Source organism: Apodemus sylvaticus, chromosome 5 (assembly GCF_947179515.1).
Source record: "Apodemus sylvaticus chromosome 5, mApoSyl1.1, whole genome shotgun sequence".
Taxonomy (NCBI): Eukaryota; Metazoa; Chordata; class Mammalia; order Rodentia; family Muridae; genus Apodemus; species Apodemus sylvaticus.
In genome coordinates, this window is record NC_067476.1 from 164,396,491 (window position 1) to 164,420,897 (window position 24,407).

The 24,407-nt window shown below is 45.8% G+C and overlaps 1 pseudogene; it reads left to right on the forward strand.

Annotated features, from left to right (window-relative positions):
- The first annotated feature begins 21,085 nt into the window (after positions 1 to 21,085).
- On the forward strand, positions 21,086 to 21,186 carry LOC127686496 (uncharacterized; annotated as a pseudogene).
- Positions 21,187 to 24,407: the final 3,221 nt, after the last annotated feature.

Here is a 24,407-nt window from a genome sequence, read left to right on the forward strand (position 1 = left end):
ATCCCCAGGGCCCCAAACCACCACACCAGCACCAGCATCGACCAGCCTGTCAAGGCCGGCAGAGCCCAGGCAAGCCCCAAGGTCACGGTGACAGCATGATGTCAGGTTTCAGGAGAAGGCCCCCCTCCACTGTCACCAAATATATAATCGCCTAAGGGACTCACTGCTATGGGGACCCACCATGCCCGGTCGAGAGACAACCCCACCCCCACCCCCAGCCCAAGAGTGCAGCCCAGCTAGGTGCCGCATGTCCCCCTCTACCCTGGGACGGGTTCCCAGGAAGGTGAACCCTGGTTGGAAACCTAAGCAAGGATCTCAGACCGAGATGTGCGTCCTTACCCAGAGCCGAGGTCTCAGTCAGAGGGACTGGTGGCGCCGGCGCCGGCGGTTTTATCTCTCCAGGAGGGGGTCCACCTATTGACGGTGGCGGCGCAATGCACTGCGCCCCTGCAGTACGGCAATGCGGTACCGGAGGGGGGAGGCGGGCGCCGGGAGGCTGGCAGATGGGGCACGAACGATGTGCGGACGCAGGGACCGCGCACCCACGGACGCGGGCCGGCGTAACGAGGATCCGAGAGGACGCAGCTGCAAAGATGCACCGGAGCGAGCGAGGAAGAGAAGCAGCGAGTGAGAGCGCAGAACAGGAGAGAAAAACAGGCAAAAGGGCGGTGCAGCGCGCAGAGGTGGGGGCAGGGAAAGAGAGCCAGGAAAGGAGGGGCAGGGATGGAGAGAAGCGAACAAGCAGTAGAGAGAACTGGGGTAGCACAGACAGTGGTTGCTGGAGAGCAGAAAAAAGATACATCCAACATACAGATGTCCCCAGGAAGGTGGAACACAACAGGGAACCAGAAAGTAGACCAGGGGAGAAGAGGCCCAAGCCCAGGTCAAGATCCCTGCAAGCTCTGATGTGGGCATTCATTGCCCCGCTCATGGCTGAGTTTCAGTGAACATGAAGCTCAGTTTCCAGAGGTTTTCCACGATCTCCACCCACCCACCCCACGTCCCCAGAACAGGTGTTTATTCACATGGACCCTACATGACAGGCCCTGGAGGGTATCAGCAAATCTAGCCCTGATCCAACCTTGTTAAGAAGCCCTAGAAAGAGGCATTTTCTACCTATTCCCTTAAGTGTAGGGAATTTAAGAAGGCCATTCTCAGAGTCCAGGCATACTCCTGGTTGCATTCCTGGTCTGATGGTCTTAGCAAAGGTCACTAGGTACATTCAAACAGGGTTCAGACCCCCACTCTCTTTCAGGCCTCCCATGAGTAGGAAGCAGGGAGCCCTTGAGGTTCCTAGGAAGATTAGGACATCCAAAATAGGCCTTAATGGTGTTGTAGCTACCATGTATCACCAGGGGCTTCTTCAGGGATGCCTATCTTGTCATTTGACCCAGACATTCCCGTTTTCCAATGCTGCCACCTGTTCTCACCCAACCAGTCTTTGTGGCTGCCAGTAGGAAGCAGGTAGGAAGCAAAGGTTCCTTGAGTACTTATGTTGAACGGCAGCAAGCTTGTACTTATCTATCCCTTCTACACCCTGGTGTAGAGTGGATCTTGATAGAGAAGACCCGGGTCAGGGCCCAGCACCTCCTACTGAGGCTCGTGAGGGGCCCCTGGAGATGAGTGCCCAATTAGGGCAGCTATCAAGTATGAGAGAGTAAGGTGAAGCCTGAGGGTCTGTCTGGCAGAGGGCAGCTAGAGGCTACCAGGCCTCTCAGATGACCTGGCACTTTTGAAGACTGCTGAGACTGTCAACTGGGAGCCAGGAATTAAAAATAAACGCCTGGCAGGGCATTAGCATTTATTCCACCCACTTGCCCAACTCATCTCTCCCCAGAATGTCTTCCTTCTTGCATGGAGACCTGGTTTAGGATTCAGGAGGTGGAGTGGGCTCAATAAAGAGGCCCCAAACCCAGAATCTTTGTGACTAACTACCAGTCCTTCAGCTTTGGAGTCGTCTCCCTCTATGTACATCTGGGAAGCAGTGAGACAGCAAGACCCAATGCCAGGAGCTTACCCATCTAGAGGACTGACCCCTGATGACCAGAGACCATGTCCTGTCTGAAACACCTATACATTGACCTAGGGAAGGCAGGCCAGAAGTACCTCCCTGTCCTTAGGAGATACTTTGCCTCCACTGCAAATCCCCGAAGCCTTTGTTGGTAACAGAGACCCTGGGGACAGGCAGAAAACAAAACTTTAAGGGGTAACAGTGTTGAGCAATAACATATTCAGCCCACTGATACCCTTGAGTTCAGCAGTTCTTAGGAGCCACTAACCCAGCAGCACTGAGAAAGGGCCAAACACTGATTAGCTCCAGCAATGGAGCAGCTATTGCTTCAGTCTGTATGTATCTCCCAAGTTCAGTGTTGGGACTGAATCTCCAGGAAGTAGTGTTGGGATGGGGCTTTCTAGGAGCCATTTAGGTCCTGAGGGCTCCAGCCTAATCTTAGCAAAAAAAGTGCCTATGGATGGCTCTCGTGCCTTTCACTGTAGAACCTGGTTGATCACCTTGCCAGAATTTTGGGCTTCTATCCTCTTTAACTGCATGCTTAGCAGGACTTAAACAACGAAGAAGCCTGCAATACTAAACAACATGAGGTTCTTTAAGTAGGTCCAGGGACCCCAAAACCTATGAGGAAGCTAGGCAAAGAAAAACTGAGCTCAGTGCCTGAGACCACACAAGTAGGTAGCTCAAAGCATTAGAGCTAAGGCAGTGTAACTTCCAGACAGAAGCCTGGGTCTCACCTGGCCACAACCTCTACTACCCTTATTCCTTCATAGCCTGCCTGCTTCTCAGTTACTGGTCACAGTGGCCCTGGGGAGCCGCCAGGGGTGGGGCAGGGCATGCAAGGAGAGGCTACAGGAAACCAGGATTCTTCCTACTGGCAGCATGGAAAACAGAGTTCAGGCTCTGTTCCTCCTCAGCCTCTCCAGGAACCCCCCCCCCCACCTGCCATCTCTAAGCTGTTTGGGGAGATATAGAACCACCTCTTTGGCTGGTGGGGGTTTCACAAATGTTGGAAATGAAGATCCAGCTAAAATTAACCGTTATCAAGCTGCCAGCCCTGCAAATAAACCTGCCTCCCATTGGCTGGTGGTGATGTCACTGTCAGGTTAATAATAGCTGCGGTGCCCAGCTAACCACCTGTGCGGGTGCCTTCTGTTGAGCTATGGCCAGGACAGCCTCCTGGAGTCAATGTCCAACAGATGTATGTCACTGGGATCAAATGGCTTATAAAGGATCTTAGGGACAGGATCAGGGACAGGCTTGGGACACCTTCTAGTCTGAGAGTTTCCAGAAGATCCACCCTGATTTGGGCTGCTAGATGAATTATGGTCTCAGAGCACAGTCCTTGGCCATAAAGCCCTTTACCAGCCATCTGTCTGAGACTGAGTCCTAGGAAGTCTTCCTTGAGATCAGCTTCCAGGCTGATACCAGTAGACTGTGCTCCTGAGGCAGCAATAAACTGTCTCTGTGATGAGAGGAGCTCTGGGGCCTCTCCTTGGCAACAATTAGTACCTTCCTGACCGGAAAACACCTGATTTCTGGCTAGCCAAGATCCCAAATATACTATGCCCCAAAGCATGAGGTCTGTGTGTCTAAGGCATCCTGAGTCTTTCAGGGAGCCCACAGACACAGGGACCCGTTGCCATGGTGAGCAGCAGCTCACCAGGCAGGAGGCTCCTCCCTCCTTCTCTAGGGAACCCGGCCCTACAACATCCAATGAGCAAAGAGCTGTTAGTCTCTGAAGACCAGTCAGAGTATGACAGGCACTGTGTGCCTGTAACTTTCCACACTTTCTGCAGCCTGGGAGGTCACACAGCAGACCAACTGCTGGGGTCAGAGCAGGGTCCTGCATGCAGTAACACCCAGAAATAGAGGGGATGACCAGGAGTCTTCAGGTCAGAATGCAGGGAACAGCCAACCTTAGGAGTAACCACAGTGGTCCAGGAGAAGCCCTAGGTGGCCAGCATCCCATCCATCACCAAGAGCCACCATACCTGGGGGCAAAGGGACACAGAGGGGTTGTAGCATGGAGAGGGTACAGTCCTTCAAAAAAAATATTTACTTTAAAGTAAGTGTACTGGGGCCTGTCTGTGCAAATAACACAGTTGTAAAGTACTCCATGTTGATGTTGGAAATAGTCCTCCGGAAGAAGTACATGTTCCTAACTGCTGAGCCATCTCTCTAGTCCCATGCAGATCCCTTTAAAAGTAGGTGAACATACATGGAATTGCACAGGGAGACCATCCATATGTTTTGAGTTTCCAGAGAACTCACCCTTAGAAGCAACACCCAGATCATTCCCTTGTGCCCCTCTGGGCAATAGACACACCTCAATGGCCAACACTGTGAAGACTCCTGACACAGATTCATTTGGGGCTGTTTTTAAACAACACACTTTGGAGCCTCCAACCTGCATCCTCTGTCTGGCTCCCTTCCCTGCTCCACCACCAGTTTCCTGTCACCATAATAGATACCTGACATGAGCTACTTAAGAAAACATACACACACATACATACACACACACACACACACACACACACACACACACACACGCACATGCGTGCACACACACACATATATGCACATACCTATACTCACTCATAAACACATACTGATGCATATATGTAACAATAATAATTAAAGAAGAGGTCATATACTTCTGAGGGAGTGTGATATGGAAAGAGTTGGATGGGAGAGAAAGAAGGGTGAAAATGATGTAAATACATTTTTTATGAAATTCTCAAATATTAAAAATTTAAATTAAAAAATAAAGTGAAAGTATTGTCTGCCTGCAGCTTTGGAGTTCCATGGTGAACTGGCACCATACCAAGGCAGCACACTGTGTCAGGGATATGCCACAGAATCAAATTTCTCACCTCCTATCCAGGAAGCAAGAAGAAAGAAAGGCCCAGGTCCCGCAATCTTCCTCAAAAGCACACACCACTAGTCCTAACGATCTTTGCAAAGGCCTTTGCTCTAAAGACACAACTCTCTCCCAACAGTCCCACCCCAAGGACCAAGCCTTCACTAAGACATGGACCTTTGAAGGTATTCACCATCTACACTACAATGTACATTATCATAGCTGTAATATTTAGCCACGCTGTCTCAGATTTTTCTTATTTTTGTGGCTGAATACTGTTCCACAGTTTTAACCCTGCTACAAGCAAGCCAGCCATAAACAGCTGCACGTGCGTCTTGTGTGAGAGTTCTGAGACAGAGGGTCAAAGACTTTGGCATCCTGACTAAATTCAACGTCTGTGATGGTGGACATAATACATGCCAATATCCCCATTGGACCCTGGCAGAATGCATTCTCCAAGTAACAGTGACCAGTCACGTAGCCGCTAGCAGCCCTTGGTGACTGACTTCTCTCACCGTGGCACCACACTCGTTTTTCATATATCTGGTTTCCCTTCCCTGTACATAGAGCTTTGGGAAGTGACTCTGGATTCTGTGCTGGCCCTCGCTCAATCAACATTCAGCTAACAGAACTTACACAGACTGTTTACCAAGATGGCAGAGCCACCCATGTGACTCCTCCTGACTGCCACTCAGCCTCTCTCCTCCCCTAAGTTCTCCAACGGGCTCAGACTGAACCTGTGCTGAATGTATCTAGGGCAGGCATTACTATAAATTCAAATCCTTCCTCAAGTAAATAAGTAAACTAACAAATACAGAGGCCCAGCCATACTGGCTGGGTTCCTTGTTGCTCAATGGTGACTGTTTTCTAGAATTTTCTCTCTATTCAGCCATGTGGTAGTCTCAGCCTAGGTGAAGTTTCCAATGACTCACACCTTTGAGTATCTCCCTGTTTTAGGTCACAGGACCCTGAGACTGGAATGTGAATGCAACTGGTACCTCGAGGTTCTGTTTTGTAATGCACACAGCAGACGCTCCTGCTAGACAGGAGGAAACCAGGAAGGCACATGCATTACTAAGGGGCTTCCAGGCTGTCAACCAACAAGAAGAAGTAAGTTTTACTAGTGACCAGTGACACCGAATATCATTTCATGTAATGGTTGGCTGCTTGTAGATCTCTGGAGAAAGGTCTAAAGTCCTCGGTCCAGTTTAAATATAGCTATTTATCTTTTTTTGTTTGTTTGTTTCAAGTTTTGAGAGTCCCTTACAGATTATGGATAAAGTCCTTTGTCAGATTTGTGCTTTGGAAATATTTCCTTCTAGTCTATAGTTTTTCAATGGGTTTTTCACAGCGTGGCCATGGATACCTGCAGTATCAGCAGCTCCAGGCTGGCGTGAGGCTTCCAAGACCCCAGTCTCTTAAAAAGTAGTTCTAATGGTATAAACCCAGATTTAAACTTTGATATAACCCTGTGTGTCCATATTCATCTGGAGTGACGTGTTGTTTTTACATTGGCTGGTCCTAGTCACACTGCTTGCCTGTGCTTTCCTCTAATAGACAAAAGCAAATTTTATTACTTATGAGATGGATGTGCTCATTTGGTTTTACATAAGGAATGAAATCTTGACCAAATGTTTGATACTACAGGACACAGTAGGCTTAGTTTTTTAAAACCCACTTTATTAATTGTTGCCAAACACTTTGACCTCCCTTCTAGCCCACTGTTCAAAGGTAGGGGAGAAAAGATGGTAGCACAAGGGGATATGGACCTGTTTAGAAGTAGTTCTTTGGGGCCAGTCTTAATCTCCACTGTCAGGATAGCTCCAAAGTGTCACCAAACATGAATCAGTACCAGTGGCACAATCCCGCAGAAATCTGCATGAATCAACAGGAGCGACCAGAACAAGCAGGAATACCAAGAGCCAGCCATTCTCCACTGTGCCTCTCTCAATGAAGTGAAGATCAGCAAAGAAATTCAAGAAAGTCACAAGGCAGGCAATGCAAACGCCCGTCACTGTCCATCAAGTCCTACATACACTCTCTCCAAATATCACACACGTGTCCTCTTACAGGTCTTGCTTCAGCAAAGCATCACATGAGTCTGTATCACATGACACAACCAGGAATTCCCACTTCGGGACAGCATCATTTTCTGGAATGGATCAACATTTTGGTTTTATGATCTGCTATGCTTTGCTTAGCAGGGTGCTTCTCATAAATAGACAGCACAAACGACTGAAGTAGGCATAGGACTGTTGGAATTCTATACTAATCCCAAGCTGAAACTCATTTAATGATTTAAAAAAGATTTACTGATAGGCATACACCGTTCTGTCTGCATGTATGCCTGAAGGACAGAAGAGGGCACAAGATCCCATTGCACATGGTTATGTGCCACCATGTGGTTGCTGGGAATTGAACTCAAGACCTCTGGAAGAGCAGACAGTGCTCTTAATCTCTGAGCTAGCTCTCCAGCCCATGATTTTTTTTTGTTTGTTTGTTGTTTGTATTTGTTCATTTTTGAGACAGGGTTTCTCTGTGTACCCTTGGCTATCTTGGAATTTGTTCTGTATACCAGGCTGGCCTCAAACTCAGAGATCCACCAGCCTCTGTATTCCAAGTACTAAGATTAAAGGCATGCATTGGTGTACCCTACTTGATTCTGTGGCTTTCTAAATCATGTCACTCAAATGATGTAATTTGCAACAATGTTTAAAGATAAAGCAAACTCTTAAAATTCAGTAAAATTCCTGGGCACTGGTGGTGCACACCTTTAGTCCCCAGCACTGGGGAGGCAGAGGCAAACAGATCTCTGAGTTTGAGGCTAGCCTAGTCTACAGAACAAGTGCTGGTTCACCCAGGGCAAAATAGAGAAACTGTCTCAAAACAACAACAACAACAACAACAACAACAACAAAAAGACAAAAGTGTAACCACATTTTTTTTAACTCATTAAATACTGCTCCTTTTTAAATCTCTAAAACTTTTGCTAAAGCATAAACTTTATCTCAGAATCTGTAAGAGTGATCTTAAAAAGCCATAAAATTCCCAGTCTCTCCCCATCCACACCCTCCACACCCCCCACCCCACCCTACCTCCCCTCCCCATCCCCCACCCACACCCACACCCCCACCCCACACCCACCCACACCCCCACCCCCACCCCCACCCCTATCAAAAAAATGTTAGCTTAAAATCTGTAACAGAGCCAGACAATGGTAGTGCAGGCCTTTAATCCCAGCACTTGGGAGGCAGAGACAGGCAGATTTCTGAGTTCAAGGCCAGCCTCCTGGTCTACAGAGTGAGTTCCAGGATAGCCAGGGCTACACAGAGAAGCCCTGTCTCAAAAAACAAAAAACAAAAATAAAAACAAAAAAATCTGTAACAGAAAAGACCTGATGGGTTCACCTAGGTGAACCAAGTTCTTGCCACCATCTTGACTGAAGACCTAGGCTCACCTTGAAGTAGATAACAACCCTGTGGGCTTGACAACATCTTGACTGATGACCTCACCCATCAGTCATGCTCAGAACAAATGTGTGGACATTCTTAAGAATTGTGGTTTCTTCAAAAAAAAAAAAAGCAGAAATATAAGACTATGTTTATAGGATGGGGCTACTTCAAGGCTGCTGACTGTGATTTGATTTGTCTCATGCTCTAGTAGAGGTGTGTTTTTTTGCCAGCTGTAGATAGTTTCTGTAATTGTGTGACATTTGGAATGCTGGGAACTTATCAGAGGGTATATAAATGCTAGGGACCTGAGAGACAGGGTTGGTGGTTGGTGGTTTGTTGATAGTAATGCTCAAATAAGAAACAAAAAGAAAGACATTAGATTTAGGAATTCTTTCTCTCCTTCCTTCCCTTTCTCCCTTCATCCATCCATCCTTCTTTCTCTCCTATCTAGTGTTGGGGATGAAACCAGAGGGGGAAAGAATGGGAAAAAGAAAAACCCACAAAGTAGCTAAGCCCATCTACACAAATGAAATTCATTTACAGCAGTGTTTTTCAACTTCCTAATGCTGCAATCCTTTAATATATAGTTCCTCATGTTGTGGTGACCCCCAACCATAAAATCATTTTAGTTACTACATCATAACTGTAATTTTGCTACTATCATGAGTCCTAATGTAAATATCTGATATGTAGGATGATCTTAGGTGACCCCTGTGAAAGGGTCATTTGACCCCTGAAGGGATTGTGACCCAAGGTTAAGAACCACTGATTTACAAGGACAAGTTTGGAGGGGAAGACCAACATTTGTATCTCACCATACAGTATTCTATATATGTTGTCAAATTTAAGCCTAAAGCAAGTGAAGCAAAATAAGTTTAAAGTAAACTTATGGTTTGTTTAATGTAAAATAATATTCAAAATCAGGTATATTTTAAAAATTGGTTATAAGACAATTGAAAATTTTGATGTTCACAAATGTTGTCATGATCTCAAATACCAGATATGATCATTTAAGGTGTATTATCAGTATGATAAAGCCCTTGTGTGTTAAGGGTCATAGGCCTTGGGCCATGTAGAGAAGCTTTGGAACTAAGAGTAGAGAGTTCCTCAGGGAGGGTGAGGAAGTCCCAGAAAGGAACTGAGATCCAGGCCATTTCCAAGTGGACCAAGAGACCTGTCAGAGAGAAATGTCCCAAATCACAGAAGAGAGGCATCACTTTCCATATAACAGGGGCAGGGTAGGGTGAGAGGAAGCTTTGTGGAACACCACTTGTAGCCTTTGTAATAAAAGCAGAGAAAGCAGGAGCTCTGCAGTGACAGCAAGTAGAGAGAAAGAGAGACCAGTGGTTAGAGCAGGTAGAATAAAAAAACAACAGGAAAGATGCGCTGGAAGAGGCATTTGCGAAAGGAAGTTCCGACAAAGGGAGAGGAGCAATTGTCTTAGTAAGTAGAATTGCCCACATGGGCAGGGAGACATCCTCATGGTGGGTATCCCAAAGCAGGTAGCAGGCTCTAGCAGCTGGAGAGAGGACACTCACTGAGTCAGTGAGGAGGAATGGATGATTAGATAAGGTGGGGGGAAGGAGTGGCTGAAGAGGCAGACTCCAGAATCCAATTTGGTGGGTGGCAAAGGCCAACAGACACAAATGATCCGTACATAGCTTGCGAGAGTGAGATCAGCAGCATGGTTCGGAGCAGCTGAGCCAGAAGCATAGATACCGACTGAATGTGACCAGGCAGAGCCAGGCCATGTGGGGAGAGGGAGGAGAAGGGAGAGAGGAGGAACCAGGTGCAGCAGTCAATAGGGCAAGGGTACAAAAAGAATGGGTAACCAAAATAGTTGGGTTATATAAGGAAGAGCAGTCCAGCCCCTGGGCTGGAGAATTAAGGGTAGGGGATGGGGTATGCAAGATGGGAGGACCCTGTAACAGGTAGGGGCTGAGAGATGCTAGAACCTGGTGGTCAGGTTCACTTTAATATCTTAAATGGTAGCCATTTGTCCCAGGGTTTGAGACTTAACAAGCTAATAGTCCCTTTAAAAAAAAATTCACCTTATCTAATTGTTTCTAACCAAAAAAATTGTTTTATTTAAGATACTCTGGTTTTGTTCTTTAAATAAAGGCTGGTATGGTTAATATTTAAAACAAATGTATAAAGTTTTTCATCATATATAATAGCAGGGAATATCTTTAAACACTTTCTGTTCAAATTCTCTCCTTAGATTCTGACTTTAAGTGACTTCCTTTACAAAGTTTCCAGGTACTTTTTCCTCATGTAGGATGCTGGTATAAACAAATAGCTAATTACAGTTATCCTTCTATAGCCCAGGCAGTTGTACACTTCAATTTAACTTTATGTTACATTAATTCATGTTCATGTTGCTGTAGAAGTTTTCCTCCTGTAACTTTGTCTCTTAATGTCCCCCACAAAGCTATTCAGTTATTGCTGCCTGACGCCTGATTTACGTTCTGGATCTCTGCCAACTGTTAAGTTTTCTCATGGACCCTTGGATGGGCCCTCTTCTGAGGTGTTCTAACTACTGGCCCCCTTATGGACCATATGTCAGCCTTGAAACAGTTACTGAGAGATCGGCACCCCAAACCTCTGAAAGCAGTTCAGGTAACCCCGAAAGGGGGACGAATGAGCCATGGAATATCCAACTCATTCCTCTTCCTGCTGCTCTGGGCATTGTTTGGGGACTCAGAACTTAAACAGCTAGAGTGGAGCCTTCTTTGCCTCAGTTAACCTCACTGTCTCACTAGCTCAGATGAGTTTAACATTCTTCAGGACCAGCTCAATTCCTCGACAGCAGCAGGGTCCCATGATTAAAAAGATTAGATCTAACTTCTGAGACAGGATTTTGACCTTTATCTTTACTATCCTCATAATCATGTTTTATCCTGTCTCTCAAATGTTTTACTTAAACAAAATGTTTCACGAAAGCTCTCTCAATAGCTCACCACCCTACAGCAGCTACATTTGTTCCTCACGCATCTGCAAAAAGGCCTTTTAGATGCTGTGGAGAAACTGGCCCTCATGTTTGCCAACTTTCTAGCCCCTAGAAGCAGAAAATTTTTAATTAAGTGCTGTGGTGATTGGAATAAAAATGGCCACCATAGGAGCAGAAGGAACCGCACTATTAGGGGAGGTGTGGGTTTGCTGGAGGAAGTGTATCCCAAGTGGGCTTTGAGGCTTTAGATGCTCAAGCCAAGCTCAGTGTCTCAATGTCTCTTTCTATTGCCTGCAGATGTAAAACTCTTAGATACCTCTCTAGCACCATGTCTGCCGGCATGCCACCACGCTCCCCACCATGATGAAAATGGACTACACCTCTGAATTACAAGCCAGTCCCAATTAAATGTTTTCCTTTATCAGAGTTGCCACGGTCATGATGTCTCTTCACAGCAATAGAAATCCTAAGACAGAACTTGGTGTCAGGGGTTAGGTATTGCTGCAATAGGCCTGACTATATGGCTTCTTCATGGCAGAATGGGGATGCTGGAATTTTGGATTAAGAAATCAGATGAATTCTGGGCCTGATGGGCCATACTATTAGGAAAGTGGAAGACAGTAATGTTGAAGGTGATTTGAACTGTAGGGTCCCATATCAAGAGGTTCAGATGAGAAGAATATCTGTATGTAGCCTAGAGACTTTTCTTGTGATATTTTAGTGAAGAATGACAATGCTTTCTACCTTTGTCTATAAAATCTGCTTGAGGCTAAATTGAAAAGTTATGGATTAACAACTTTGGCAGAGGGCATTCCCAATAGCACTGGCTGTGTGGTGTGGCTATTAGTGACCAGTCTTATGCAGATCTATAATGAAAAGGAGCAATCTGAACAAGGAAACATACAAATGTTTGTATGCTTGGAGGAGAAAAGGAACACCAGGAAGTGTGAACGGACTAAAGAGAAGCCTTATGCCAAGTGGAATAAGGGGTCAGTGACCTCAGAGCAAAACCTCACCCAGTTCAGCTTCCAACCTGTGAAAAGAAATTAAAGAAAAGCTTAGGACCAGGTGTGGTGGTGCATGCACACTTTTGATCCCAGCACTCAAAAGGCAGAGGCAGGCAGATCTCTGAGTTCAAGGCCAGCCTGGACTACACAGTGAGTTCCAGGACAGCCAGAATTAAGTAATAAAAGGAAACCACTGAAAACAGAAAGCTTGTGAAAATGTATTTGAACAAGGGGGCCATATTCCAGCGCTAGCAAGCAGCAGAAGTTGGAAGCTTCAGCTGGTAGAACCTTTAGAGTTAAGAGGCTTTAGAGTCAAGAATACAAGAGAGGGGTTATGAAATCTTCCTCCACAACTAAGGAAAGCTGTTGAATCCAGGTGTGTGGCGGGGGTGTACCAGCATAGAGGTCCAGAGAGACCATTGTGTGAAGCTGTGAAGGAAGCCTGGGTTGCCTTGGAGACCACAAGATGTTGGAGATGCCAGAGCCGTGGAATGCCTGCCAAGGAGAGCTGATAACAGGGAGTGGGACGAACCCAAAAGAAAGAAGTATTGCAGACAGAGAGCACATTTCAGACCAAAAAAAAAAAAAAAGCTGAAAAGAAGAGTTGATGATCTGAAGAGCACTTTGACATCAGACATGGAAATGCAGTTTGGAGTTTGCCCAGCTGTTTTTCCAGCTTGCTTTGGTCAGTACTTGCTCACTTAAGCTCCCCTTTGGAATAGTAATATATAGCCTGTTTTGTTATATGTTGGAAGTATGTAATCTGCTTTTTTATTTGAATTTAAAGGGGATTCCAGTTAAGGGATTGCATGAGCCTCAAAGAGACTTTGAACTTGGAACTTTTAAACAAGTTTAAGACTGTTAAAGACTATGGGGACTTATTTATTGCTGTGAAGAGGTACCATGACTATGGCAACTCTTATGAAGGAAAACACTTAATTGGGGCTGGCTTACAGTTTTATAGGTTTAATCCATTATCCTCACAGTGGGAAATATGGCAGCATGCAGGCAGACATGACAGGTGCTGGAGACAGACCTGTGAGGTCTACATCTTGATCCACAGGCAGTAAGAAGACTGTGTGCCACGATGGGTGCAGCTTGATCATCAAAGCCCAGCCCCACAGTGACATACTTCCTCCAACAAGTCCACACCTAAAACAAGGTCACACCTGATAGTGCCACTCTCCATGGGACAAGTATTCAAACTCATGAGTCTATGGGGACTATTCCAATTCAAACCACCACAGGAACTTTTGAAGTTAGATTAAATACATTTTCTACTGTGATATGGCTACAGGCCAATGGTGATCAGGGAGTGGAATGTGACAGTTTGAATTAAAATGGCCCCCATAGGTGTATAGGGAGTAGCACTATTAGGAGGTGTGGCCTTGTAAGAGTAGGGTGGGGTCTTGCTGGAGTTAGTGTGTGTGTGTTGAGGTTTCAGATGCTCAAATCAAGCCTAGTGTCTCACTGTCTCTTCCTGCTGCCTGTGGATCCAGATGTAGAACTCTAAGATTCCTCTCTAGCACCATGTCTGCCAGCATGCCACCATGCTCTCTACTGTGATGATAATGGACTACACCTCTGAACTTTAACCCATTCCCAATTAAATGCTTTTATTTAGAAGAGTTGCTGTGGCCACCGGGCAGTGGTGGTGCACCCCTTTAATTCCAACACTTGGGAGGCAGAGGCAGGCAGATTTCTGAGTTCGAGGCCAGCCTGGTCTAGAGAGTGAGTTCCAAGACAGCCAGGGCTACACAGAGAAACCCTGTCTCGAAAAACAAAAAACAAACAAAAACTAAAAAACGAACAAAGAGAAACAAAACAAAACAAAAAAAGAGTTGCTGTGGTCATGGTGTCTCTTCACAGCAATATAAACCCTAACTGAGAACAGAACTAGAGTGACCACAGGCTGCAACTCAACAGTCCATTCACCTCAGCCCAGATACAATTCCTCACATTAGTTCTCTATTTTCTCCTGCTCCCTTCCTTTGATGATCTATAGCTCCCTGCCATTTTCTCCCAGCTCATTTTTGTCCTGGCAATAGGACTAGTCACTGGTACACTGAATCAACTGTATGCCCACTTTCTCTCTCATTGGCCCACTCTCCTGCTTCCAATCCTCCTCTTCACAGAAAATCTCTCCAACCTTCCCAGAAAGTCTCTCAGTTCTACTCAGTAACCAAACTATGTGCAGGATGATAACTGAGTGACTCATTGCAGCTCATCAAGTTAAGATTCTGCCCTGCTATGTGGGTCCTTCCTCAATGGAGCCAGAACTACCCACTCTGACGAGGCCCTCCTCAGCAGAAAGCAGCAATAATATGCCTGCCCTGTACTTTATATATCCTCTGAGAGTTAGGAATGGTAGTTTCCCACTGAAAGATTACATTTCCCAGCTTTCTTGTGGAACATGGAAGTACTTTCTGCTCCTGTAAGAAACCTGCATCCCATCTTTTCGTGGAGGCACTCATGGGTGACAAAGACTCCCCCTCAGTATGAATAAACATAGTTTCACCTAAGGTTAGACTGAGCCTCTCTTTCTTTTTACCTTCTGTTATTCTACAGCTATCTTTTAATAATCTAGTGGTTTAGAGGCCAGAGACACCTTGAATCTCCTGGATCTGGAATTTCAGGCTGTTGTGGGTAGCCCCAACATGAGTGCTGGGAACCAAATGCTGGTCCTGGAAAAGAACTGAAACCATTCTTAATTGCTGAGCCCCCTCTCCAGCCCAAGGGCTGTGTTGTTGTTTGTTAGTTGAGATTGTAAGGTAATTTTACAAGCCATGCTGCTTAGACTTAGAGACTAGGAGAGTGTTAGCACTTAAACACACAATCTCACCTTTTTTAAACACATTTTTCAAGTTTTGACATCTTCTTTGAGATGTCTTTAGGACAGGCACTATCTCTGCAGGCAATTTGAGTTTACCAGCTGTGTCCAAATTGGTTCTCTTTCAGGAAGCACATATTGCAAACAGGATTCCAGGACAAGGAGCTTCTTCCCCTTTCTGTGTTCCCAGGGAGTTTTTCCTGTTTCTATCCTACCCCAAGCATCCCAAACAGCTGTTTCTAAAATCAAGCATTCTAATACAATACAATCCATAAATATGCTAATTTCATATTTACATACTAAGAAATGACAGTAAGAAAAATTATAAGCCTTTGTTTTCTGTAAATAGACTATTGTTTGCATCTCCAGAACTCATACAAAAGCTGAGCAGGCTTGGCAGTCTCTTCATCCAGCATTCACAAGTGAGAAACAAGAGAGCCCTGGAACAAGCTGGTTAGCTGCAATAGCCAGAATTGGCCAGCTCCAGATTAAACAAGTGATCCTGCCTCTCTAATGTGGAGAATGACCAAAGAAGTTACCAGGCTTCACCACACACCTGTGTGCACAACTCACAGATACACACATAAAAACTGGAGCAGATTAGCACAGTTCTTTATATTCTACCTTAGTGAGTCTAATTTGTCTTTCTAACTTACCTTGAGCATCTGCTTGTTTGTATGTTTAAAGCACCTGGATGATCCATGAAATCGGTACATTGGCTTGGGGGTTGGGCACCCTGACAGTTGAGTCATAACCTGTGATCACAGGCTTCTTCCAGTTCTCTCCTCAGCACACAACTGGTTGGTTGTTTTGTCTTTTTCTGCTCCTAGAGGCTGGAAAGTTGGCACACACAAGGATCTGAGTTTGGACCACAGCATCCGTTTAAAAAGCCAGCACATACTAGTTAGTAATCTCTATGTTGGGGTGCAATGGCAGACTGATCCGGTGCTAATTCACCAACTAGCCTGATTAATGAAACCCAATTTCCAGCCACACACTCTTGTGTGTCTTTTACACACACACACACACACACACACACACACACACACACACTTTGGTTGTTGGGATAGGTTTTTCCCTATGTACCCCTGACTGTCCTTGAAACCCCCCCCCCCATGTAGACCAGGCTGCCTTTGCCTCCTGAGTGCTGTGATTTAAGGAGTGCACCACAACACCCAGTTTAGGAACTCGTCTTTTTTTGTTTTTGTTTTTTTGAAACAGAATTTCTCCATGTAACCTTAGCCACCTGAGTGCTTCATCCACTCAAAAACACTTCATGGATACACCAGCAGTCCAGTTTGGGAGATTTGGGATAGAAAACACAAATCAGCTGGGCGGTGTTGGCGCATGCCTGTAATCCCAGCACTCTGGGAGACAGAGGCAGGCGGGTTTCTGAGTTTGAGGCCAGCCTAGTCTACAGAGTGAGTTCCAGGACAGCCAGGGCTATACAGAGAAACCCTGTCTCGAAAAAAAAACAAATATGAAAAAGAGAAAGAAAGAAAGAAAGAAAGAAAGAAAGAAAGAAAGAAAGAAAGAAAGAAAGAAAGAAAGAAAGAAAGAAAGAAAGAAGGAAAGAAAACAAATCAGCATTGGTGGCACTACCTAGCAGGCCTCAGACTCAGCATGAGTTAGCAGTAGGGAGGGTGGATAGGAAAAGTTCTCAGCTGTGCCCCTCTCAGCAAAGACACGAGACCAACATGTAGAGGACAGTTCTGATGCTTTGATGGGGAAACCTGTGTGTTCATACACTAAGGTCCTTGTCCCCAATTGGTTCTTGATCGATCAATAAAAATGCCAGAGGCTAATGGCAGGGCAGAAAGAAAGAGAAAGGACTTGCAGGTTCCTGCAGGCTAGGAGAGAGGAGAGGGCAGTAATAGGAAAATCTAAATATTTGGAGGAGAGAGATAAAACAGACTCAGAGCTTCAGGAGAAAACTTCCAAAATGTAGGCGGAAGGGAAAGCAGCCTATGGAAGGGCAGCCCAAAAGCATCTTGGGCAGCAAGGTAGTTGGGATTTCCCAGAAGGTGACTGGACAATTAAGCTAAGGGAAGACTTAGAGGTGTTGAGCCAGAAGTAAAGGGAAGGGCATGATAGTAGAGGGAGGCTTAGACGGGCCCAGCTACTGAGCCAGTAAGACAGGTTAAAAATGAGCTAATGTGTGAGTGTGTGTGTGTGTGTTTCATCTGCAGATCCAAAGATTCCCTGGACAGGTGGCTGGAAGCATGGCCTGAGGCTGGTGTAGCCAAAAACTCCTACTACACCTACAAGCGTTGCACAGCTAGTTCTCTAAGCAAGCCTAGCTCAGCCTCCATCACTGTCTGTAGAGTCCCATTTATACCCTACAAACACACATGTCCTCCACATGTCTTGCCTCAGCACATGTGTCTGTCTCAGCTGACATCACTCTGCCAATCAGCCCGAGTCCTCTGGGAAGCAGCAAAAAACTACAGTACACCCCCAGAAGATTTTTATTGTGTTTCTCTCTATGGAGTCCCAGCAAATGCAGCTCAACTATGCAATGTAAGGCGGACGAATACCTGTGTGTTGTTAGCAAAGAATCCTTCATCAGGTGTCCTTTCATGTGTTTGCTTTAGCAGAACCTCCTTTCACCCGTGTCTGCTGCAGCTAAACATTCCTTCATGTGTTTGCCCTAGCAAAACACCATCCAACCAACTTTCCAAAAGAACCCTTAAGTTTCCACTTTACTGCTGAACCATCTCTACAGCCCCGAAACATACCTAAATACTTTAACCTCTCTTCTAGCCCACCTACCCCCAGCGGTAGTGGAAAGAAAAGGTTAATAAGGCAAAGGAGGATGTGGACCTGTTTAGAATTAGTTCTTTGGAGCAAATCCAATCTGCATTGTCAGGATATCAGCAGTTCAGGTCACACAAACCAGCAACGGTAGCTTGATATAGGTGCAAACACCATTCTAGAATTAGCAATGGCAGATTCAATCCAGAAGAAACTGCAGGGTCTGCCAATCAGTCAGAGTCCATGGAAGATGGTGAGAAGCTGCCAGAATACCACCAGAAGTTCTTTGCATTTCTCTCTATGAAGTCACAACAAATGATGACCAGCAAAGAGTGCAAATGGAACCAGTATCACACAGGGTTGTCCACAGTCTGTTGGGTTATATTTATACCTTTTTTAAACATCACGTGTTCTCTCAAGAGTCAGCTCTAGCAAAACATCACATGCCCCTTTTCCAGGCTGCCTCCAGAAAAACACCATGTCTGTTCTCAATAAAACAACCTCCCACATGTGGGCTTCTGCAAAAACATCCTCTCATAAGACAGATTGCAGAAAAACATCACATGACACAACTAAGTCTCCTAAGAAAAGTCTTTGAGAGATAATTCCAACATCTGTGTAATCTTAGAGCTAGCATTTGCTGTCTTCACTTCCTGTGTGAATTGAAATTTTCCTGGTTCTTTTATGCTGAGTTACTTATGATTTTATTCTGTAATTCAGAATTTCATTAATCTCATTCATTCATTTGATGAATAAACTTTTCTTGTCTATTGGACGTCTTTGGTTGAAACCCAGAGCACTAGGCTATGTGTGTCGGCATATGCCTATAATTCCAGCATTCGGGAGGTAGAAGGAGAAAGATCAAAAGTTGAAGGCCATCTTTGGCTATAGAGAAAGTTAGAGAATATCCTGGGCTACATGAGACCCTATCTCAGAAGGTAGAAAGGAAATAAGGAATCTAGAACACTGAAGTAAATGCTTGGGTTAGCCATTTTATGTGTGTGTGCATGTGCATATGGGTGCCTGTACTGGCTGGTTTTGTGTGTCAACTTGACATAGGCTGGAGTTATCACAGAGTAAGGAGCTTCAGTTGGGGAAGTGCCTCCATGAGATCCAACTGTGGGGCATTTTCTCAATTAATGATGAAGGGGGGAGGGCCCCTTGTGGGTGATACCACCTCTGGACTGGTATTCTTGGGTTCTATAAGAGAGCAAGCTGAGCAAGCCAGGGGAAGCAAGCCAGTAAGGAACATCCCTCCATGGCCTCTGCATCAGTTCCTGCTTCCTAACCTGCTTGAGTTCTAGTTCTGACTTCCTTTTGTGATAAACAGCAATGCCAAAGTGTAAGCTGAATAAACCCTTTCCTCCCCAACTTGCTTCTTGGTCATGATGTTTGTGCAGGAATAGAAACCCTGACTAAGACAGTGCCTGTGTGTGTATGTGTGTGTGCAGGTGTAGTGTGTGTGTGTGTGTGTGTGTGTGTGTGTGTGTGTGCATTGCTAGAGAGATTGAACCCAGGGCCTTGGGCAAGCAATCCTACACTGAGCTATTTCCTACCCAATATCTAGCCATTATTGAGCACATACAATGTGCCAGGCATAGATCTTAGCGTTTATAGAAAACTCCCTAACCTCAAATCAGCCCACCCATGAGTAGGATGCTTTTGCATTTTACAGAAAGGAAGTCGAGGTAGTTAAAAGTTGCTGGCCACATACACTATCACCTATATTGCAAGGCTTTATTAAACATTAGCATTTTATTTTGTTCTGCAGGTAGTTACATCATCTAGATGATACCAGGTCCTGCCAGATCCATCAGCAAAGGGGTTCAGGTTGGGTCACTACAAAGACAGCATTCCCCAAGAGTAGACTAAGGAGCCCTGAGAACCCCAGTCCTGCCTCAGTCTTTGGTAGAGCTACCACCTCTACCACAGATGCCTGTGGCTATAGTATAGTACAGGGGGCAAACATAGGCTAGATCCCCATTGCTTAAGACCTGAGATGAGGGGCAATGTTTGATGTGAACAGATTAATTTTAAAAATAAGCAAATAAAACTATAATGTATGTATGTATGTAGCCAATCCTATGCACCCATCTGTGAGAGAGGGATAAGGCTCAGGAGTGGCAGGTAGCAAGTGGCATTACAATGTAGACACAGAGCCCCAGCCTTTCCTTTCCACTCTGTGTGAAATCTTGGTCCTCATTTGCTTGGACCATCTGATATGTGGTCATTAGTGTCATCTGTCCAAAGTCAGCATCTGGGTAGCAATCTAACCCAGCTAGCCCCTGTGCAGCCCACCAAGGGTGGACTCACATACACATAGTATTTTGCTCCTGTTTCCTATAGCTAGAGGCCAGAGTTCATATCCTTTATATTCACCTACATCCTGACCCAGTACCCAAACCTTGCAGACACTGCAGCCTACAAAATCCACCAAGCAGAGAAAGGGCTGGTGTTCTCCAACATCATTCTTTTTACTTGACAGACATGCACTCACCTGTGGTCATTCATAGGAGAAGTGGAGTCTGCAAGACAGTTGCTGGTCAGATCAAACAGCCAGTGGGAGGCCACACTTCAGGGATCCTAACCCTGGCTTTCCAATATGAGCCATGACCCAGGGACAGGTCAACATCTGGAGCTGGACAGTGATGTAGCCAGCCTCACTAGTAACCTCAGAGAAGGTAAGAAAGGATGAGGTGGGTGGGACTGGAGAGATGGCTCAGAGGTTAAGAGCACTGACAGCTCTTCCAAAGGTCCTGAGTTCAAATCCCAGCAATCACATGGTGGCTTACAACCATCCATAAAGAGATCTAATGCCCTCTTCTGGAGTATCTGAAGACAGCTACAGTGTACTTACATATAATAAACAAATAAATCTTTAAAACAAATAAACAAACAAAAACCCAAATTCTTCAAAGAGAAAGAAAGAAAGAAAGAAAGGAAGGAAGGAAGGAAGGATGAGGTGTCTACCCTGAGGTCATAGCAAACTGGCTGCACAGATGCTGGGGACCACCTGAGGACAAAGCCCCATAGCCCCTTTCCATACACTAACCAGCATGTGTCAGAGAACAATTTTGTGGAGTCAGTGCTCTCCTTCCACCTTCATGTGTGATCCAAGGGCCAAACTTAGGTTACCAAGTTTGCAAGGCAAGTGGATTTACCTGCTGAACCATCTCACCAGACAACATTTTTCCACTTTAAAGAAAGAATATCCCATGCTTGTTTCGGCAGTAGCTATAGTGAAATTGGAACAATGCAGAGATTAGCATGGCTCCTGCCCTGGGACAACATGCAAATTGGTGAATTATTACATATTTACAAGAAAACAATTAAGTATATCTCACAATACTGGCACAAAGGTACATACCTGGGATCTCTGCATGTGGGAAGTTGAGGCAGAAGACTCACTTGAGCTCAAGAGTCTGAAGCCAGCCTGGATAACACAGTGAGAACTCATCTTGGATAAGAAAGAAGGGAGGAAAGGAAGGTAGAATGTAGGGAGAGGGTGAGGGAGACAGACAAACAGACAGACAGGCAGACAGGCAGACAGACAGACAAACAAAAGACTCCCTTCAGACTCTACTACAGATGCTGGTACTTGAGGCTGAGAATGAGCTGGGATGATTGGGCAGACCCAGATCATAGCCAAGGGTGGCCTGGGAGAGACAGAAGGCCTTATTGTCCAGCTGGGGATAATCTGCAGCTGGTCCCCCATTGTGAGCCTCCCCACTGAAGCCTCCCCCAGCCACAATCCATCCAAGTGAAGCAGCTATCTTGCCCCAATGTGGGAAACTCTCGTGGCCCCTCTTCTTTCCTTTCCCAGGTGCTGACCCATAGTCTACACCTTGGATCACAAACTCTGCTCCCAAGAGGACACTGTAGGGAGAGCACCCGGCAGGAAATGGGCCTAGCATGGCTACAGCCTTAAGCTGTCCAACCCCAGCAAAGGACTGAACCTCCAAACTGTCCAGCCCTGAGACAGCAAGAAGGTCCCAAGCAGGACCCGACCTTACTCCCACAGAGCAGATTCAGAGAGGCTGCATATCCACAGGACAGAACAGCATAGACTGTGAGACTCAGTCAGTGACCACAAGCTACATACATCCTGTTTCCTGCTAGAAGTGGTCAAGGCGCCTTCTTCTGCACCAAATAGGTACAAACACCTTCTTCATCTTAATAGACCAATGCTCCATAATTCCTGCTAGACTCAGGAACTTTGCAAATTCTGGGCATGAAGCATGAGGCTGGTGTTACTCAACCTCTACTTCCTGAGATGCCAAGGGCAGCCACTGCTTCTTCAGTGAATGCATCTCTGCATTCTGACCCACTTGATGAAAAGAGAGATAATCCAACACTGGAAACAGGTGACAAGGCTAGAGCCAGTCTCAGAAGATGCCCCAGCAGCTCTGCCCTCCCCACCCACTAAACCCCTGACTGTCCTCTACCCCAGCCTCACTCTGGGACAGTTCTATGTATATTACCTGAACCCCTAGAGGTGACCCACACTCATATCTGATTCATCTGTGCCCCTGCTGAGTAACCACCATGTCTCCAAATCAGGGCAAATAGTTCACACTTCAGATAAACAGTGTGAGTCCCAATCTCAAATCTGTGCAAGCTGTATGAGGCCTTCTTCTGAAGCCGTTTGCAGTTGGATTCTGACAGTCCTTCCTCTCAGCCTGGTCTCTATAGCCTTTGTCTGAACCACACAGGTATTGCATAGCTTTTCCTGTGGAACACGAACAAGTATTTGTTCACTGCAGGCAGGACATTAGTGACAGACCAAAGAGGAAATTCCAAATCTAGCTTGTGAACCAATGAGTTTACTAGAATTACTGATAGATGCATGGGTATGTGATGGTTAATCTTAACAGACTTGATGGGAGTTTGAGCCACCATGGAAACAGGCCTTGGCATATATTTTGTGTGTGAAGAAGTCTCTAGATTGGGACTGAGGTGGGAAGACATTCCCCAAATGTGGACTGCACCATTCAAGGGCTCCGTTCTTTAATAAAAAAAGAAAAGGAGAGTGAGGTAAACATGGGCTGTCATCTTTCTGTTTCCTAACTGCAGACTTAATGACCAAGCTGCCTCATGTTCCTGAGTCCGTGATGTCTCTCCACAATGTACTGTACGCTTCATTAGGTTGCTTTGGTCGGGTCGTTTGTCATGACAATGAGAAAACTATTAAGATGTACGAGTTACTTACAAAAAAAAGTGTAGGTGACTCAGGCTGCTGAATCACAGGCTCACATCAGTCTGGGTGACAAACCATGGGAACTGCTTGAGTTTCCTGGTTGCAGTCAACTACGCTGGAGCATCCCCCTTGTCTCCAGGAGTTGGTTACAGCTTATATAACCTAGAGAAGAGTGTGGTGAGTGTTGGTAAATCTCTGGTGAGTTCCTGGAACTCTCTTGTAATTGCTTGTTTTGAGACAAGGCTTCTCTGTGTGGCCCTGGCCACCCTGAAACTAGCTCTGTAAACCAAGCTAGCTCCAAATTCACAGAGATCCACCTGTCTTTGCCTCCCAAGTGCTGGGATTAAAGGCGCGTGCCACCACCATCAAGTCTCTTGCATTCTTGGGAGGTTTTGTTTTTCATTCATCTCTTATGCAATACATCCCCACTGCAACTTCCCTTTCCCCTTCTCCCTGCCCTTGCCCATCTCCCCTCTTCCCCAGATCCATTGCTCCTCTATTTCCCTTCAGAAAAGAGCAGGCATAAGAAGATGCAATAGGACTAGGCATATATCCTTTACTTTCTTTCCAGAGGGAATGCTTCACTAGAGGAAACAGCTAATAACCACTAGAGATGCCCATGCACTTGACCAAGATAGTCCAGGGTAAATCAGAGTCTGAAGAAAATGACACCATGAAGACAGAGGTCTCACCCTCCTGGTGTCACCAGTGGCCTTACTCACTTGTACTGCTATCATGTCAACTGTCCCTACATCTCTTTCATTATACCTTACCCATTTCCTTTATGGCCTCTAAAACAGCACCCCCTACTGGGCCATTTCTTGCCTGGTTTTCCCAAGCCTGGATCAATGTTTGCACAGAATAGGTCTCAACAAATCCAAGCAAAGGGTCCCAGCCAAAGCCTACTTAAGACCTCAGGGACACAAGAGCCTCCTCCTGGGGTCCTACGAGCCCCAGCCTAGTCTAGGTTTTCCCTGAGCCCCCAGGAAGTCTAGCATCTTCTGTTATAGGAGAAGCATGCTGCACGAAGCTGGCTCAGGTCCTCCCAGTCCCCGTGGAGATCTGGCAGAACACTGTTGAGGAAGGTAAGGGTGGGCATACTGACCAGCCCTAGAGCTCCAATCACTTGATTCCTCCAAACATGACTCTCTGACCAACAATGGAAGCTAACAGAAACTGCCTCTGTTCTAACTCTCTCTGTCCCCAAGGCTTCAACTGTACTTTGTCTTCCGTCACTCCTCTCCAAACAGAACAGAGTTTGGGAATGGTGAACAACAGTCTGAGCCAGGACTTGAAAGAGACACAGACAGCTCCTCAGCTTACCAAAGACAGGCTAGTCCTTA